The sequence below is a fragment of the Macrotis lagotis genome, chromosome X (assembly GCF_037893015.1).
Source record: "Macrotis lagotis isolate mMagLag1 chromosome X, bilby.v1.9.chrom.fasta, whole genome shotgun sequence".
In the NCBI taxonomy this organism is placed as follows: Eukaryota; Metazoa; Chordata; class Mammalia; order Peramelemorphia; family Peramelidae; genus Macrotis; species Macrotis lagotis.
In genome coordinates this window covers 262,201,944-262,222,321 of record NC_133666.1, presented here as the reverse complement: position 1 = coordinate 262,222,321, position 20,378 = coordinate 262,201,944, and the positions used below count along the sequence as shown (strand labels likewise).

Genomic DNA, 20,378 nt, shown 5'->3' with positions numbered 1-20,378 from the left:
GAAGTCACAGAAAGATCCAGCGAAATAATTCTTTGGCCCAAAATAACTTGGGAGATCTGAGGGGTAGGTCTACTGCACCAGGGCTGCTCCAGCCTTTCAGCATCAAACCTCAGGGTACCTTGTTCGTGGCAGTAGGAGCAGTTTCCAGATCTCTCACCCCAGGGATCTCCAAGGACAACTTGAAAGATCAGCAGGGGAACTCTGTAACACCAGAGTGAGCACTTAGCTTAGGCTATTGCAAGTCTCCCAGCAACCTTGGTCCAGGAACCTAGGGAGACACCTTAGGTTTTCTGAGTTCTCAAACCCCAGACAGTAAGAGGGTCAGGAGGGGAATCTGTACAGAGCTCTCCACTTTCCCTGGGACAGAACTCTGTTGTCTTGCCCTTACTCAGATCCAAGACCCAGTCTGGGCCTCTCATACTACCATGGAGGAGCAGGGAACCTTCTCACATCTCCAGGACAGAGAGGAATGATTGTGGTCATCTACAGACCAGAGTATAGGAAAGTAGTCAGAGACTCTCCTAAGACCTTGAAGGAATTGAGGTCCTATGGGGGGTATCCCCAAAACAATCAAAAGTTTGGGAAAGTTACATCAAACTAAAGACTGGGGAAATGAGTAAAAAACAGAAGAAAAAGAACCTGACCATAGATAATAACTTTGGTCCCATGGAGGATCAAAACACACACTCAGAAGATGACAAAGTCAAAGCCTCTGTATCCAAAGGCTCAAAGAAAAAAATAGAATTTGATCTCAGACTACAGAAAAGCTCAAAAACCATTTTGAGAATCAAGTAAGAGAGGTAGAAGAAAAATTGAGAAGAGAAATGAGAGCAATGTGGGAAAATCATAACCAAGTCAACAGTTTGGTGAAGGAGATACTAAAAATACTGAAGAAAATAATATGTTAAAAATCAGTTTAGATCAAATGGAAAAGGCAATCCAAAAGGTCATTGAGAAGAAAACCTTAAAAAGCAGAATTGACCAGATGGAAAAGACATAAGAAAGATCTCTGAAGAAAATTCCTGGGGCAGTTAGGTGGCACAGTGGATAGAGTACCAGCTCTGGAATCAAGAGGAGCTAGGTTCAAAACTGGTTTCACACACTTAATAAATAATTAGCTCTGTGTCCTTGAGCAAGTCACTTAAAAAACAAATAAAACAAACAAACAAAGAAAATAATTTCTGCAAATGGAGAATGGAGTAAAAGGACGCTGCTAATTGTCTGAGAAATCAAGAAAAAAAAAAAACAAACAAAAAGAATGAAGAACTAGAAGACAATGTGAAATACCTCGTTGGAAAAAAAACAAATGACCTGGAAAACAGATTTGGAAGAGATAATTTAAAACTTATTGGGCTACCTAAAAGTCATGACCAGGAAAAGAGCCAAGACCTCATTTTTTTTTGTTTTTTTAATATAAATATTTTATTTGTTTTTCAATTATATACAATGGTAGTTTCTACCTATAATTTTTTGTAATGCTTTAAATTTTACCATTTTTCACCCAACCTCCCTTTCCTCCCCTGCCACAGAAGTCAGTCTGATAATCTTTACCTTGTTTCCAAACTATATATTGATCAAAATTGAATGTGTTGAGAGAAAAATCATATCCTTGAGGGAAAAAATAAAATATGAGATAGCAAAATTGCATAGTACATAAGACAGCTTTTTTTAATTGAAGATAATAGTCTTCAGTCTTTGTTTAAACTCCATAGTTCTTTCTCTAGAGACAGATGGCATTCTCCCTCACAGATACCCTAAAATTGTCCCTGACTATTGCGCTGAGGAAATGAGCAAGTCTATTAGGGTTGATCATCACCCCTATGTTGCTGTTATGGTATATGATGTTCTTCTGGTTCTGTTCATCTCACTCAGCATAAGTTCATACAAATCTTTCCAGTTTCTCTGAATTCCCATCCCTCCTGGTTTCTAATAGAACAATAGTGTTCCATAATGTATAAATATAACAATTTATCCAGCCATTCCCTAACTGATGAACATTCACTTGATTATCAATTCTTTGCTACCACAAACAGAGTTTCTATGAATAGTTTTGTACAAGTGATGTTTTTATCCTTTTTCAAGATCTCTTAAGGATATAGACTCAATAGTGGTATTGCTAGATCAAAAGGAATGCACATTTTTATTGCCCTTTGGACGTAATTCCAAGTTGCTCTCCAGAAAGGCTGGATGAGTTCACAGCTTCACCAACAATGCATTAGTGTCCCAGATTTCCCACATCCCTTCCAACATTGGTCATTGTCCTTTCTGGTCATATTAGCCAATCTGAAAGGTGTGAGGTGGTAGTTAGAGATGCCTTAATTTGCATTTCTCTACTCAGTGATGATTTAGAGGAATTTTTCACATGATTCTGAATAGCTTTGATTTCCTCATATGTAAATTTCCTTTGCATAAGCTTAGTCCATTTGTCAATTGGGGAATGGCTTGTTTTTTTTTTATAAATTTGACTCAATTCTCTATATATTTTAGGAATGAGTAGTCTTCATTTTTAAAGAAATTCTCCAGGAAAAATTGTCCTGATATCCTAGAAGCAGAAGGCAAAATTGAAGCTAAGGGAATCTACCAATCATCTTCTGAAAGAGACCTCCCCCCAAAAAAACTCCCAGAAATATTATAGTCAAATTCCCAAATTTCCAAGTCAAAAAGAAAAATATCACAAGCTGCCAGAAAGAAACAATTACTGTCAGGATTACACAGGATTTAGCAGCATCTACATTAGGGACTCTTAGGGCTTAGAATATGATATTCCACGAAGCAAAAGAACTTGGATTACAGCAAAAACTGAACATTTTCTTTATGGGGAAAAGATGGACACTCAATGAAATAAGTGACTTTCAGACTTTCCTGTTGAAATGGCCAGAGATGAACAGAAAGTTTGATCTTCATATACAGGGCTTAGGTGAAGCATAGAGAAGGTAGATGGAAAGTTCCCATCTTCATGGGAAGATGATACTGATAATTCAAATGAACCTTCTCATTTATTAGAGCAGTTAGACGGAACATATAAAGCCAAAGCTCAGGAGAGAGCTGAATATGAAGTTATAATTTATTATAAAGATGGAATCAATGGGTAGAAAAAGAATGTACTGGGGAAAAAGGAAAAAGAGAGAAAGAATGGGCTGTAATATTTCATGCAAAAAGAGTCAAGAAAACGTTTTTGCAATGATGAGAAAGGGAGGGAGGGAGGTGAGGGGAAATAAGTAAGCCTTCATTTCCCTCAGAAATAGCTCAGAGAGGAAACAACATACATATTCAATAGGGTATATAACTCTATCTTACCATAGAGGAAAAGGAAGGGAGAAAGGGCACAGGGGGCCGCAAGAGGGAGTGTAGGTGACAGAAGAGAGGAAAGATTGTAAGAGAGGGTAGTCAGATACAACACCCTTTTGAGGAGGGGCAAAGTGAAAGAGAGAACAGAATAAATGGCAGCAGGAAGGAATGGAGGAAATACAGTTAGCAATAGCAGCTATAGTAGCAGCAATAGCAGCAGTGGGGAAAAAAATTGAAGCAACTTCTCTGATAGACTTATGATAAAGAATGTGATCCATCCCAGAGATAGAGCTGATGGTATCTGAACACAGACTGAAATAAATTTTTTTTCTTTCACTTTATTTTTTGTGAGGTTTCTCTTTGTGGGGGTAGGGGGATTATATTTACTTTTACGAGACTATTATAGTAATGTGAAAAATGAATAAATAATCAATAAATATATGAATGAATGAATGAATGAATGAATGAATGAATGAATATAAAAGAAAAATAAACAGGCAGAATTTGGAAAAGCCTGTAAAGTCTTTCTTGTACTGATACTGTGTGAAATGAGTGTACACATTAACAATAGTTCCTCCAAGCAGTTCAGTAGTGATCAAGGACATTTCTGAGAGATTTGTTATGGGAAAATGTCATCCACATTCAGTGGAAAAACTATGGAGTCTGAAGAGAGAGCAAATTATACAATGTTCACTTTTTAAAACTTCTTTCATGTTATTTCTTTCTCTCTCATCTCTTTTTTCCCACTAGTTCTAATTCTTCTTTCACAACATACCTAAAATGGAAATGTGTAAACATAATGGTACATGTACAACCTATATTAGATTGTTCACTGCCATGGGGATCAGGGAGGGAAGAGAAAGTGATAGAAAAAAAGTGGAACTTTAAAAAGGATGAATGTTGAAAACTATCTTTGCATTTAATTAAAAAATAAAGAAAAATATTTTAAAAAAGAAAGAAAGGTTAAGGCAAATTATTGCTCATAAAATAATGAATATGAAGAATTCAGATAAATATAGTGGAAACCACTTTGAACAATAGCAGAGCAATAAAAACAGAACTAGAAAAACAATATACACAATGCCTAATACTTTAAAATATGTAAAATGTTTTATAAGTATTTTGTTGTTTTATCCTCAACCATAGGGGGCAAAAATTATTATTACCCCTTATTTTGCAAATGAGGCAGTCAGGCATTTTCTAGGGTTAGAACCTGATTAGTATCTGAAGCTAGATATGCACCCAAATCTACCTTACTTCAAGTCTAGCCTATCAAGTATACCACCTAGTTATTTCTAACATTGACTATAATAATGAAAATGGAAAGAATAACAACCAAAAATATTTAATGTAAAGTCACAGAATTAGAACCAAGAAACATGGCCAAGAGAAGAGCAGAAAATGTATAAATGTGTAATACAATATACATTGTGAGATAGTAATTGATCCAATGATTTGTTTTGCAAAACTCTTCATCTTTATTCTTTATTTCAAAGCATTGCTTACTGGTAAGAGAGGGAGTAATAAGAAATAAGCATAATGTAAAAATAAACATTTTAACAAAAGTAAAATTCTTAAAATATGAAATGAACTGGGAGAATGGTTCACTGATTTAAAATGGGGCTTATTTTCAAAAATGAATTTTATACATAAAATAAAAGTTGCTAATAAAAATAAGAATTCTAATGTAAAAAAAATTTAAACTTTTTTCAGGGAATCAAAAAGGAGAGTATAAATGTAAATGTTACTACTATATATACTATGAACTTCCTTCAACTAATAAGTCAGTGATTTATAGTGATAAGGACACATTTTCCAATACAAATCAACACCCTTGAATAAGCTCTGATTTTTGAATAATCTCTGTCCCAAAGGCCACTAGAATGGGACTCTTTCCTTACTCATGGAGATAAAGGACCTAGCTATAAGAGAAAGGGGGGTAGAGTTGCTGAGAGAAGTCCAGTCTTTGCCAAGTTCCTTCAGGACTAAGTGAGAGTTCTTTTGGGGTTCTTTAAGAGATAGTCTCCTTTGATCTCTCTTTGGGGGAACTCTTCAGGATTGGAAAGTCCAAGCTTATGGTTCCTTTGAGGACTTCTGACTTCTAGCTTCAAGATGAAAGGCAGGAGAGACCAGCCCCACTTCAGGTTGCTTAAAGAAAAAAACTCTGGGGAGACATGAGAGGAACTGTCAGTCTCTATCAAGTCCCTATCTCCAGCTTGCTACTTTAGAGACTTTGGGAAATTTTCTGGCAAGAATAAAAGTCTGCAATGGAAAAATGTGTAAAGAAGAGCCTGGAGCTATCCATTCTCCCTCCCTTTGAGCCACATAATGAATGCTAAGAACTTGTATTATAGGGGTCTCTTTACAATACTTACATCCATATAAATAGGTAGGACCTAGGTAGGTGTGATTATCATGTACTATCTACTTCAGATTTTCTTTCTGCAAATGAAATGGTTCTATGAAAGGCAATGTGAAACTATTTACTGTTTCCTGCTAGCTTCAGTTAATTTACTAAATCACCCATGAAAGTTGTCAGTTTAATAAATGTTTATTGAATGAATATTGAACAATTTATGCCCAGTTCACATATTTGGAAATTTGAGAACTGTGTAATTAAGTGATTTGTTTTTTTCAAAATGACAAAAATAGGGAAATGCCATGTCGAAACAAGTTCCTATATTATGAATTAGAGACACAATGATTTTTCCTTTACCTGAAAACTATATTCCTGTATTACCTGTAAAGGAGTCTTGTCCATCTGCCATTTTTATTGTTCTATGTAATTGTTTAAATCTACTGCTATGATTAATCAAACAAAAATGCCATCTTATTTTTCATGGATTTTGGTGAATATGATGTCTTACCCTCTTCTCATTCATATTTGTCAATATAGCAGGCTTCAGAGTGTTGACTATTTTAACAAATCTTTTTGAGTATGATCGACCTGCATTTCTCCTTATGTTCCTTTTTAAAAAAAATTAATGATATGTTCTATTTTAAGATTACAAATATTTACAGATTTTTTTCCATTCCATGAGAGGTCTTTGAAAAGAAAGAAAAACTAAAAATACACTGACCTCATTTGAAAGTGCATACAATATTCCACATAGATAGCACCCTACATCTCTTTTTTAAAACAAAATTGACAGAAATCTATTTTCTCTCCCTCCCACCCCATCTCATTGAAAAGAAAAATGAATTCCTTGTAACAAATATACTGCATGAATATATATAACAATACATGATTGAGGGCATTTGTTTTTGGTTGTGTATATTCTACATAGCATATATATGTATTAGTGGTTCTTGTCCATCATTATCAAAGTAGACATAAAATAATCAGTTCTTCTGACTCCCTTGTGAGCACTTGCCATGTGTGAGTTCTCCATAAAATAGTTTTGTTCTGTTTTTTTTTTTCTGATAAGTATTCATCTGTTATTGTAACAAAGTGTTCAGTCCATTGTAGTTCTCTCTAGTAATAGTTGAATACTAGGTAGTTTAGCTTGAGAAAGCACCTCAGTGTCTGGTAGCTTCTTCTTCCAGGTGATCTACAAAATATTCCTAAAATAATTTAAATGGAAGTGATTCACTTTCCTGACATGGTACTGGTAATCCAACCAGGTTTCACAGGCATGTAGTTATGGGGTCAGCATAACGGCTCTGTAGACCTTCAGTTTGGTAGTTAGTCTAATACTTCTCTCCCAGACTTTCTTTCAGAGCCTCCCAAATACTGAACTGGCTCTGGCAATGTAAGTCTCAACTTCATTGTCATTATGTACCACCTTGGAAAGATATTGCCCAGGTAAGAGAATTTATCCCCAGTACTCAAAAAACTTCTCCATTTGCTATAATCCATAGTCCAACATTTGGATGGTGTGGTGCTGGCTGCTGGAGCACTTGTGTTTTCTGGATGTTAATTGTTAGACCAAAACTAGCATAAGTAGCAGAGAGTCAATCCATATTTTGTTGCAACTCAGTTTCAGAGACTGAATTGAGTGCACAATCATCTGCAAAGAAAAATCATGCACCAACACTATCTCCACTTTGATCTTGGCTTATAGTCATTTCAGTTTGAAAAATCTGCCATCAGTGAGGAAGCTGACCTTGATGCTGTTCAACCTCAGTGAAGGCATTTCATAACATGATTGAAAATATCATGCTTAAAAATGTGGGAGCAAGGACACAACTTTGTTTCACTCCATTGGTAACTGGGAAATCTTGAGAGCATTGTTCACTATCCAGAATCCAGGTATGTATAATACTGATGAACTTCTTCAGGAAAACAAATTTTGATGTAATTTTCCAAAAGCCCTCATAACTGATAGTATCAAAGGCCTTGATCAGATCTACAAATGTTGTATACAGATGTCTGTTCTGTTCCTGGCATTTTTCTTGGAGTTGTTGGACAGCAAACACTATATCAGCTGTTCCTCAACCCTTTCTGAAGCCACACTGGCTCTCAGGGAGTTGACCATCTTCCAGGTGAAGGATCAGCCTATGACGGACTGTGGCAAGAATCTTACCAGCAAGGACTAAAAGAGAAATACCCTTGTAATTGTCACAGGATGATCTTTTAAAGTAAAGCCAATGGACAATGGAGGTATCCTTGAATTCTTGGGGGATAACCTCTTCATGTCATATAACATGGAAAATTTCAGTCAGTTTTTGGATGAGCAATGGACCCTCTGCCTTGTAGATCTCAGCTAGAATACTAGAATACAATCAGTACCAAGTGCTTTGCCACTTCAAAGGAGTCTAATGGCATTCAAAACCTCTTCTTCAATTCAAATTTCAGCTAGAGACTGATTGACTTCAACTTGAGGTAAAATGTCAATGGCTTCTGCATTAATTTATGATGTTAAGAACACTATGGAAGTGTTTACCATCTTTCCAGGATCATGTCCCTATTGTTAATCAATGTGGATCCATCAGCACTGAGTAGTTGAGATACACCATATATTTGTGACCCATAAATAGCCTCAGGGCATCATAAAAGCATTTTGGTTTGTTACTGTTTGCATAAAATTGAATTTTATCTGCTGAGCCAAGAGTCCTGCAACTCTCTAAACTTTGCTTGTACTATGCTTTTGATGGAATTAAATGCTACCTTCTTAGAAATGGAAGAACTATCCTGTTGGCAAACTCTGTGAAGTTCTTGTTTTTCATTTAGCAGCTTCTGTATTTCTCCCTATTTGCATCAAGTCAAGTGGTGTTTGCAAGTGTACTGACCCAGATGAACAAATGTAATGCTGTACACCAAATCTCCGAAAGTTGCCCACTCTTTTTGTGCTCCACTGTTGCTCACTATGTGTTGGTTCAGTTTTCCCTCCAAGTTAGCAACAAACTGTTCCTACTCAGAGAGACATTCTAATCTCTTGACACTTCTTCTAGTATTCATTTTGCCTTGGGGCCACCACTATGGTTGAATGTGAATATTTAGTTTAGAAATGATGAGTCTGTGATCATCCACTCTCATATCTTGTCTCTTCTCCTTATCATGCCAATGTTTGCTAAAAGATTGCATCCAGGAAGTTTTATTGTTTTTAGGTAAATGAAAGACAGTGTTTGTGATGAGAAGCTCTTGAGATGCACAAGTCTTCAGTAGTAGGTGAACATTGCTGCTGCTTTTTCCAACTCCATTCCTCTCAAGGACTCCCTGACATGTCTGGTAATCTGAGTTTATACTAGCATGAAAGTCACTCGGAATGATAAGCTTGTCCTCTTTTGGTACATTGAGATAAGGGTCTCCAGGTCTTCATAAAATTTTTCCTTGAATTCATCGTGTTCATCATGTTGGAAGCATAGGCACTGAAGATGGAGGCATGGCATTTTTCTGGAAATAGCAATCTCATTGTCATTTGGTAGGTTTTCAAGAACGTTGACTAGATTAGTTTTGATTGCTAAACCTACCCCAGATTCACAATGCTCCCTCTCATTGTGGTCATTCCAGAAAAACCTGTATCCAGCACTGACTTCAGGCAAGTGGCCTTCATTTGTCAGCCTTGTTACACTCAGGGCTACTATTTGAATAAGATACCTTTTAAGTTCTCTTGCAACAAGAGCTGTTCATCTTTTCAAGTCTAATGAATCTTGTGTTGTCTATGAGTGTGTGCATGTTCCATTGAGTGGAATCTTTGAAGAAGTTTTTGTAGGCTTTTTTGTGTCTTAACCACACTGTGGGATCCCAGGCTGCCTCGGTAATCAGGTCAGGGTTGGGTAATTTTTAGGGCACCTTTTTTTTAGTCCCTTACTCACATCAGAAGGTGAGCAGTGTGATCCTTAAAAGGGTGCTCAGTTACCCACAGGGTTACCAAATCTCACTGCTGCTTTCATTATGGAAATGACCCTATGGCCTGGGCCATTTATGTGCAGGGTTATGACTACAGCTTCCAGTGTACCCACACCTATTGCATCATCACTTGCCTGTCACCACAGGACTTTGAGGAATGGTTATGAGTGATATCTTTTGTGGCATGCATAATTTGAATTTAAGTGAGGTAGAGTTACATGAAGTCATCTTCTTCACTCTCACTTCCAAAGTCATCATGATCCAGCATAGCAAAACAGAGTCAAGACAACTGGCAATGGCTGTAGAAGCAGTGGGTGACCTAGGCATCTTCAATGTCTAACCAAGCTCTATGAACTCCAAAGCACCTGCTTCAATTGGCTTCATGGCCATTGGAACAAATTGTTCTCTTCTGCCCATTCCACCAGTGGAAGCCTTCATATACTTGGAGGAGACCCCCCCCTCACTACTCTCAGATGAACTTGAAACTCTGTCAGTTACTCTCAACTGTTAACCAGGTGTGGCCACTGTATATGTTACAGTTTCTTGGAGCCACAGATGATAGTTAGGTCATGGCTAATGAAGGAATTTATTTTGCTAGTTTTAGGAATGTGTTTCTTTTTTTATTATTCAATGGAAAGGAATAGGAAGGAGAGAAATAAATATTTGTTAATTTTTAAAATAAATTTAAAAAATAAAAAATAATTAAAATTTATTTTGCATCATTATGATTAATGTACTCTTGGTGATGATATAATTCATTTTAAAATAAAATCAAAAACCACAAATACCTGAGCATCACAATTTTTAATCTATTCCTGGGCTCTCCCTTCAACCATGCTACAAAAGCATTTGATTGCAATCCAAAACCATGATCACTTCTGTAATCATCCTCACAGGTGGTGTCTTTATCATATTATGGTTTTTTAAAAAAAACTTTCTTATTTTTCTGAATGATACCACCGAGAGAGTTGAACATATCACTTCCAAATGGAGCTGAGGATATTCACTGATTCTCTAATTAATTTTAAAAACTTAACTCAGCATGATTCATGACTGTAGTATTACAGAAGAAGGGAAGGAAGAAATCCAAATCTCTAGTTTCTACAATAATAAATTTTCTAGGAACAGGATCCTTCAAATAATAATTCAAAGTGCCTGTGTTATTTGGGGGGGGGGAGGTTAGATATATTGGGAAATTAGCAGCTTGAGTGAACTTGAATTAGGAGATGATATGCTAAGTCACCAGCCTCACCTTCTCCTCCAGAGTCATCTGGGTATAATAGCCAGATATAAATCTGGATGACTGGAGAGGACACTCAATGAGAGGCAATCAAGATTAAGTGACTTGAACAAGGTCACACATCTAGTAAATGTTTGAGGCTGGATTCGATCTCCTGTTCTCCTGACTCAAAGCCCAGTGCTCTATCCATTGTGCTCACATAGCTGTACAATATGCTCTATGCCCTTTTGACCCCCCCTGCCCCTACACCCCTGTCTCTTTTTCTATATTTTTGTCTCTCTGTCTCAGGGTGGGTGTTTGTCTGGGTCTGTCTCTATCTTCATCCCTCCTCCCCCCATCGCTCCATTCCCAATTCACCAACCTCCTAGATCCCTCCCATCTACTCATTGCTGACATATTGAAGTCACCAAGGCTGAACTACTTGTTGATATATTTTGGCAGATAGGAACAAAAAACATAGTAGTTTATGCAGTCTGTATTCCTATACAATAACAAACATATTGTACACAGAAAGGATGTGGCTTTCTGCCTAGACAATCACTCACTGCCTTGTTGGTACTGTTGCATTTGTTGAGATTGATAATTTTTTTTTAATATTGATGGTTTCCTTTTTAAAGTCACCAATACTCAGGCAGTAAAGTTGGCAATGCCCTCAGCATCCTCTGAGATATCTCCTTTGAGAGGCAATTTGCTGCTCATAATGAAGGAAGTACAACAATTCAATTGTTATCTAAGAGTGTCTCCACTCCAGTGAATATTGAATATTGTGAACAAAAAGCCAAAAAGCATGAAGAAGGAGGATAAAAATGGAATAATATAGATTTGCAAGGTGAAACAATAGCCAGGATCATGATAACTCCTAGTCTCAAGTTTTTCCAGTCAAATGCCTTATTGAGGGCACAGTACAATGGCATCATAAAAGAGAGTTAGTCTTATGCAAATCCTATAAAAGGATTTTACCAATGAAGGGCTAATGTCATAATTGTAAATTTTAAAAAATTCCAAATCATTGGCACTTTGAAAAACACTTTGCTATGTTTAATTTTAAAAAAAGGATTTAAAATGATATTCTGAAATATATGTCCAGTTAGGTAGCTCATGCTAGCTGTGTGCCCCTGGGCAAGCTACTTCAGCTGTGACTTCCTAAGCTTCCTCAGCTGTAAAATGGGGCTCATAGTAGCACCTCGAGTGGTGCTGTGAGGATGAAATGAGATGATATTCACAAAGCACTGAGCACACTAACACACAGTAAGTCTTTTATAAATATTTATTCCTTTTTCTTGGACTTGTATTTTTCTTTTTTTGTTTCCTCATATATATAGATAAAATTATTAAAATCGTTTTTCTGTCTCTAAAAAGATATGGGAAACATTGTGGTATAGTGTAAAGAATGCTACATTTGGAATTAGAAGACCTGAGAATGAACCCTAAATTTTGAACTTGTCACCCATAACACCAAAGAGAAGTCTAGGTACATTTCTATCCCTCTGTTTCCTCCTCTAGGAAGCTCATTTCCTCATTTCTCAATGTAGTGGATAGAGATACTGGTTTGAACACTTATTATGTGTGTGTGTCTTAAGACAAATTACCTATACCATTTGTAATAATTTCCTCATGTGGAAAATGGGGATAATAAAACCTACTTCCCAGAGTTGTTGGGTTGATCAAATGAGATAATGTTTGCAAAACTTAAAGAATTATATAAATGCTAATTATTGATATTATTATCTATTAATATGAGGAAAATACTAGCTGACTACCATGTGTTCTTTTTGTTGCACAACTCTGAATATATTAATGCCAATTTGCCTTTAATTGTCCTTTGTAAATATCAAGGAGGAAAGAGCAATTATCAAAAAAAAAAAAGAAAAAAATCCATCCTTTCTTCAAGAAATTGCTGTGTGACATTAACATTGTGGGATGAACAACTATGTGAGATACAATTCCTCTCAGCAGTTCAGAGATCAAGGGCAATCCTGAGACACCTGTTTGGACAATGTAATTCACAACCAAAGGGGGCAGGGTGGGGGGACAGTTATGGAGTCTGAAAGCAGAGCAAAGTATACTATGTTCACTTTTTTAAAAAAACTTCTTTTATGTTTTTCATTCTTTCTTATTTTTTCCTTTCACTTTAGCTCTAATTCCTCTTTCACAACATGATTAATATGGAAATATATTAAATATGAATGTACATAGAGAAGAGGAAAGGAAGGAAGGGAGGTAGAAAAATGTGGAACTCATAAATTTGCAAATGGTTGAAAACTGAAAATCTGCTACTGCATGTAATTGGAAAAATAAAATAATTTCAATTGAAAAAAGAAAGAAAAAATGCTATGTGTGAGAGTTTATTAAACCCATAAGCCGTTGAGAAATGACTTTATTCATGGGAACACAGCCTTATGCAACAAAATGATACTGCCATTCATTTAACTGCTCAGGAAGCATCTATGATGCACCATGCTCTATATTAAGCATTGATTGATTCTGAAACAGGTGAAAGCTTAGAAATGCCTCATTCTGAATCCTTGTAGTAGTGCTAGCTTGCTGATTTATCACCTTACAGTTTTGATCACTAACTAGACAGTCAAGTATATCACTGCAGACACCCTGTGAAAATTGTGGGTGGATTAGTAATATAATAAGAAATTTAAATTTAGACATTCTTGACAGTTTCACATTTAAATCTATAGCCTAATATTTCAGCCATATTATTTTAAGGCCTTTGTGCTTCTATAGCTCACTTTGGTATGTTTTATTTAGAGAAACTAGGAGGGAGAAGAGTACAAGAAAACACTTGTTACAAATATTATTTCAACTTTAATGTTGACTTGTGGTAATCCCTTTAAATATGCTTCATTCTCCACTTGACCCTGGGTGATTCAAAATAAGGGATTCTGTAGCCCCACTGTATTTTGCACTGGTCTGATGACACCTGGAATCAGTAGTGTGCCCACTTGTATGGGCCACTGCTATCATCAACAAGAACAGATACCAACATAATACTTTTTGACTTAAAAAGCATTATTCTTTCAATAAACCTGTGATTCAGGAAATGGATTGTTACCATTCCCATTTTACAAATAAAAAAACTGAGGTTCAGAGAAATTGTCACTTACATAGTATCAATTGTCTTTTAAATGAAAGAGATGGGATTTGGGCCCATGCTTTCTTATATTTCCTTTACTGTCCTTCCCAACAGCATTAAGTAGAGGAGATCTTTCAAAGCTATCATAAAGGAGAATTTCTACACTGATAGAAATTTGGAATTCATGAATACCATGGCAGCTTCCATTTAAAAGATTCTTTAATTCTCTATCATGGCATCCTTCCTAAATCAATCATCCTATTTCTCTCATGTCATTAACAATTTTGTGGCAACTGTTCCCTTATCATGACATTCATATCTTTTCTCATTCACTTTCAAAATCCAGTAGTATAGTCTTCCTTAACACTACATTATAAGTACTGATGATAGTTCTTATTCCTCCCCCTGCCCCAAGCTTTTATTTTTATCAGGGAAGGAAATATTCATATTAATGGTGATGAGCTAATAGCTACTAATTTTTAAGAAATCAAGCCATAGGCAGGAGAAGAAAACAAGGGTATGGTTGGAAACCCCAAGCAATCATAGGATCCCTGTCTATTCTCCTTATCTTTGACAAGGGGATGTACATCCAGAAGATAAAGAGGAGGCGGCTTAAAACTATCATTTAATATGAGGGTTAGGTGAAAAAAAAATGGAGATGTCTAGCCTGAAAATGATAACGGAGACCTCAATAACTGCTTTCAACCATTTGGGGAAATGGAAAGTCAGAGTAGTACTTTCAAATCGGGGCTCCACTACCACTTCTGAGATCTTTAGCAAGTTTTCTAACTTTTCCGAATCTTAGTACCTTTATATGTGAATTTATGAACTTGCTGAGTATCAAAAGATTAGGAAATGATTAAATAAACAGTAGCATATGGATAATATAAGAAGATAAAAGAAAGAATATTTATAAAATACTTTATAAATTATATATAAATATGTATTTCAAAATATTATATAAATACTAGCTATTATCATTATATTCTGAAATATCTTTATTCCATAAGAAATACATTTTTACAAAGAATATCTAGAAATACAGAAAGATGAAATAGTACAGAATGAAAAATATAACCAGAATGATAGCATTACTAATAAAATCTAGAAAATACAGTGTCACATAAAATGAGGGAGGGAAGGTAATATATGTAAGCCTGTAAGAGGCATGTATTACATTTTAAGGTGACTTTTATATTCTGTTAAATTAGAAGCAATGAAAGTTTCTGATTTCATTTATAATCACTTTGTTGGATTTCTGTGTTTTTGAAAGTTGGTACTGATAACTGATGGTTACCTAGTTCATAATAATAATTATTTCCATAAAAATCATAATATTTACCAGTGTTTATTTAGATAGCCTTTTTCTTTTCTTTTGGGAGGGTCTTTCTATCCTTTCATTGCTGACTTTTAAGAAATGGTAATTTCAAGCAAATTAAAATTAATAATGATCAGAATTATCTAACAAGGACTACATTTACTTTAATTCCCATTTTAAAGACTAGAATCCTGGATCAAACTGATTACAATGAATGGGGGAGGGACAACTAGGTGGTACAGTGGATAGAGCACTGGGCATTGGAGTCAGGAGAATCTGAGTTCAGATTGTGACCTCAGACATTAAGTTGTGTGACCCTGAGCAAGTCACTTAGCCTCAATTATTTTTAAAAAAATTAAAAATAAACAAAGTGAAACAGCAACAACAATACATATCAGTTATTGTGGTGAACTTGGAACCAGGTATACTAGGTTAATAATCTGCCTCAGAATTTCATTCTCTGTATAAACCTAGGCAAGTCATTTAATATTTCTTGCAGTCTCAATTTCCTTAACTACAAAATGGAAGCATAATAATAGCACTTCTCTGTCAGGATTGTTATGAAGATCCAATGAGAAAAAAAGTTTTAAGTATTTTTGCAAAACTTAAAGCACTCTAAACCTCAGGTATTACTTAAATGAGTCTATAAAGCAACAACTGGACTTGTTCTGCCTGGTCTATAGTACTGAATGAGAAATAATGCATACGATTTGAGGAACAGATTTCACAATGAAATAAAGAAACCCCTACCAAACAGAGTTCTCTAGAAGCTGAACATCTTCCTCAGAAATTTTTGGGCTTTAGCTCACTGAAGGTTTTGAAACTAAGGTTGATAGCTGGCCAGGGTTACTACAGAGGATTTCCTTTTCTGGCATATTGGACTAAAGATCCTGATATTCTTCTCACTGGAGAAATTCTGTGATCAGCCCTTGTTCTAAATTATTCTTAAAAAGCTTCCAAATCAAGTTCCTCAAATGTCAATATCCTTTGAACAAACCATTTAACTGCATTTTAATTCTTTTCCAGTGTAGGTACTTTAGACCAACCAAGTTAGAAGTTTGGCACTATATCTGTATTTTTATCTTTAGGTCTTAATAAAACCCATTTTTTTCCTACCTGAAAAGACTATTTTGCTTTTCTCCATTAATCCATGACCCTCATCTCCTTTAAAACTCAGCTTACTAAGACAGAGTGGTATAAACTCTAGTCACCACTAAATGGGGAGGTTGAGGTTAGAGGATCACTTGAGTTCAGGACTTCTGACCTACTAGTGCCCAGGAATAGAGTCACCAAACTGTTGATCAAGAAAAAAAGGACAGTCTATGGCAGAAAAAACAGGTGTACCCTCACATGTCAACCATGAGATAGACCCATGAATGGCTACTATACTTCCAACCTTTGTAAGATTACGGAGATCTAGTCTCAAAATAAAGCAAAAACAAAACAAAATAAACTTTTAAAAAAGTCCAACTTAAAACATGATATCCATGGTATTGGGGTTTTTTTCCTGCTCTGTACTTCATTATGTCACCAGATGTACTCTTTCTGGACTCTTTGCCATGACTTGACATTTGTACTTTTTAATTGATTTTATTCTCATGTCACTTCACGAGAGCAAGTTCTCTCCCATGTAAGCAGAAAACTCATTAAGAGAGGAGCCATATCCTTTTCATTCTTTCCTCACACTCTCTTTAGTGAGAAGTAGAAAAATAATTCATCTTGACCATTGCTGTTATTTATTTTTTAAAAATTTTTTTCAACTTCATGCAAAAATAGTTTTCAAAAATCATCTTTTGTAAGATTTTGAGTTCCACATTTTTCTCCTTCCCCCTCTTTCTTAGCCCTCCCTTTGACACTAAATATTCTGTTAAAGTTTATATATGTATAATGTAAGTTTTGTCATAAAAGAAGAATCAGAACCAAAGGTTAAAAATCTATGGGAGGAAAAAACATAAAACATATTTTAAAAATTGAAAATAGTATGCTTTGGATTGCATTCAGACTCCATATTTCTTTAGTTGAATGTGGATAGTATTTTCCATTACACATCCTTTAGAATTATTTTTCATTATTTTGCTGCTGAAAAGAGGCTGTAATAGTTGTTCATCATATAATAGTTCTGTTAAAGTATACAGTATTATTTCTTCTAGTACTCCTCACTTCACTCAGCATCAGTTCATACAAGTATTTCCAGGCTTTCCTGAAGTCTGTGCATTTAAGAATTCTTACATAACAAAGGTACTTCATTAAATTCATATATCACAATTTGTTCAACCATTCCCCAATTGATGGGCATCCCCTCAATTTCCATTTTTTTCTACTACAAAAAGAGTTGCCATAAATATTTTGTACATGTGAATCTTTTTCCCTTTTGAATGATCTCTTTGGGAGATAAAGTAAGTAGTAGTAATGCTGGATCGGAAGGTATGTATGTCCTTTGGTCAGAATTCTAAATTGTTCTTCAGAATGGTTAGATCAGTTCACAACTCCACCAGAAGTGCATTAGTGTCTCAGTTTTCCATATCCCTTATAACGTTGATGATTTTTGTCATATTAGTCAATCTGATAGATCTGAGGTATTGGCTCAGTTGTTTTAATTTGCATTCTCTAATCAATATGATTTAGAGCACTTTTTTCACATGACTATAAGTATAATTTCTTCATCTGAAAACAGCCATGCACATACTTTGATCATACATCAACTGAGGAATGATTTAAAGTCTTATAAATTTGACTCAGTTCTCCATATATTTTAGAAATTAGTCCTTTATCAGAAACACTAGCTATAAAAATTGTTTACCAGATTTCTTTATTCCTTTTCATCTTGGTTGTATTGTTTTATTTGTGCAAAAAATTAATTTAACATAATCAAAATTATCCATTTTGTATTTCATATTATTCTCTATCTCTCATTTGCTAATAAACTTCTCCCCTTTCCATAGCTTTGACAGATAGCCTATTTCTTGTTCTACTAATTGGCTTGTGGAATCACCCTTTTTTGTCTGGATCATGTACCCATATGAGATGTTGGTCTATGTCTAGATTCTGCCATTCTTTCTTCCAGTTTTCCCAACAATTTTTATTAAATATTGAGTTTTTAACCCAGAAGCCAGACTTTGGGTTTATCAAGCAATATATTACTATAGACATTTACTACTGATTCTTTTGTATCTAATCTATTCCACTTACCCACTACTCTGCTTCTTAGCCAATAACAGACATTTTTGATGATTGCTGCTTTGTAAAATAGTTTTAGATATGGTATGTCTAGGACACCTTCCTTTGTCTTTTTTCATGAATTCCCTTATATTCTTTATCCTTTGTCCCTCCAGATGAATTTTGTTCATATTTTTCTAGCTTTATATAATAATTTTTGGTAGTTTGATTGGTATGGCACTGAATATGCCATTTAATTTAAGTAGAATTGTCATTTTGATTATATTAACTCAGCCTACCCATGAGCAATTGACATATTCCAATTATTTTGTGAAAAGTGTTCTGTAACTCTGTTCTGAGTTTGTCTTGGGACGTAGATTTCCAATTATTTTATGTTGTCTACAATTACTTTAAAAGGAATTTCCCTTTCTTTTGCTGCTGGACTTTGTTGGATATATATATATATATATATATATATATATATATATATATATTATATGCAGATTATTTATTTAGGTTTATTTTATATCTTTCAACTTTGCTAAAGTTGTTAATTGTTTCAAGTAGTTTTTCAATTGATATTCTAGGATGCTGTAATTATACCATCATGTCATCAAAGAGCTATTATTGATTTAACCACTATATAACAGAAGTCAAGTTTATTATCAATGACACTGTTCTAATTCCCAGAAAGACTCTGGGTTTTCTCTAGTTAAGAAACTACTTATGAAATGAAAGCTCCAGTAGAATTGACTTTTGACAGGATCACATATGTTCAGCTTCTTCTTGAATGGACAGCAAGTTAGCCATATGTCAGAACTTATACATATATATACCTACTACAGCTTACCTAGACATTGAAATCTTCCTTCTCACAAACTCTTTGATCTTTAGTCCAATCTTCAGAATGTATCTTTAGTCTAAAATGCTGATAATAGAGAACTTGTTCATTGAACATACATATGTACATACACACATACATATATCACACATATATATTTCAGAAGTATTTTCAATTCATTATTTCTTTCTAATTAGCAGAATCCTTAATGTTGTTCTAAATACTCTGGTGACCTTCACTATCTTTGATCTTTCTCATTTCTCCAGATCTTTACTGTTTATTTTGACAGTGATTGTTTATACTAGGGTAGCTAGGTAGCTGAACTTGGAATCACAAAGTCTATTCCTGAATTCAAATCCAGGTGCAGACTCCAAGTAGCTATGTAACCCTGGACAAACCATTTAACTCTGTTTGCCTCAATTTCTTCACCTGTCAAATAATCCAGAAAAGGAAATGGTGAACCATTTCATTATCTTTATCAAGAAAACTTCAAATGGGGTCATGGAGAGTCAGACATGAAGAAAATGACTAACAACAACAACAACAGCAAACTGTTGAAAGCATTTAAAGCCCTTCATTTCATTGGCTGTCTTCTAAGCCTGAGGTGACCTAGCTCTTTACCTCAGGCTAAAAGAGTAGAGTCCTCATTATCTCCTAAAGCCCTCTCAGGTACTTTCTTCTACAAAAAATAATTTCAGTTTTGGGATATATTCTTATGGGATAAAAATTTTAACTCTTGGCAAGAACAGAAATTTAAAACTCTTGGCAAGAATAAAATACTGGGTTAGACTTCTTATATAGAGGTTGTGGTTCTTGTTTAATTTTCTTTGCAATTACACTTCCAAAAAAAGTTCTCCTTTTTCCAGGCATACCAAAGATTCCTGCTGTTTTCCCAAAGCTAAGGACTTCTCTGAATCCTTGGAATCCCTTTAAAATAAACTTGAGTTTTCATAGATCTTCATTTTCTTCCTGTCCCTTTTCTTTTCTTGAGACTTGTAATTTCCAGTTCATATGTGTTTTAATATTCCCCTCTTTGCCAGCAGCTGCTGCTAGCTAACTAGTGATTGAACACTGGGTGCAAATTGTGTAAGTTTGACACTGAATTATGGGAAATCCATTAGCTTCCTATGTCATTAATGATTTAATTTTTTAAATTTC

General features: G+C 35.0%; 1 long non-coding RNA gene across 29 annotated transcripts in view; it reads right to left on the bottom strand.

Annotated features, from left to right (window-relative positions):
* Positions 1-20,378, bottom strand: part of LOC141502865 (uncharacterized) — a 788,683-nt gene that overhangs the window by 515,147 nt on the left and 253,158 nt on the right. For 9 of the 29 annotated variants that reach the window (XR_012472692.1, XR_012472694.1, XR_012472693.1 and 6 more), the window contains one exon: positions 19,230-19,307. The exons of the other annotated variants lie outside the window; for them this stretch is intronic. This is a non-coding gene — a long non-coding RNA (uncharacterized LOC141502865). The remainder of the gene's footprint in view (positions 1-19,229; positions 19,308-20,378) is intronic. 29 annotated transcript variants of the gene reach the window in all.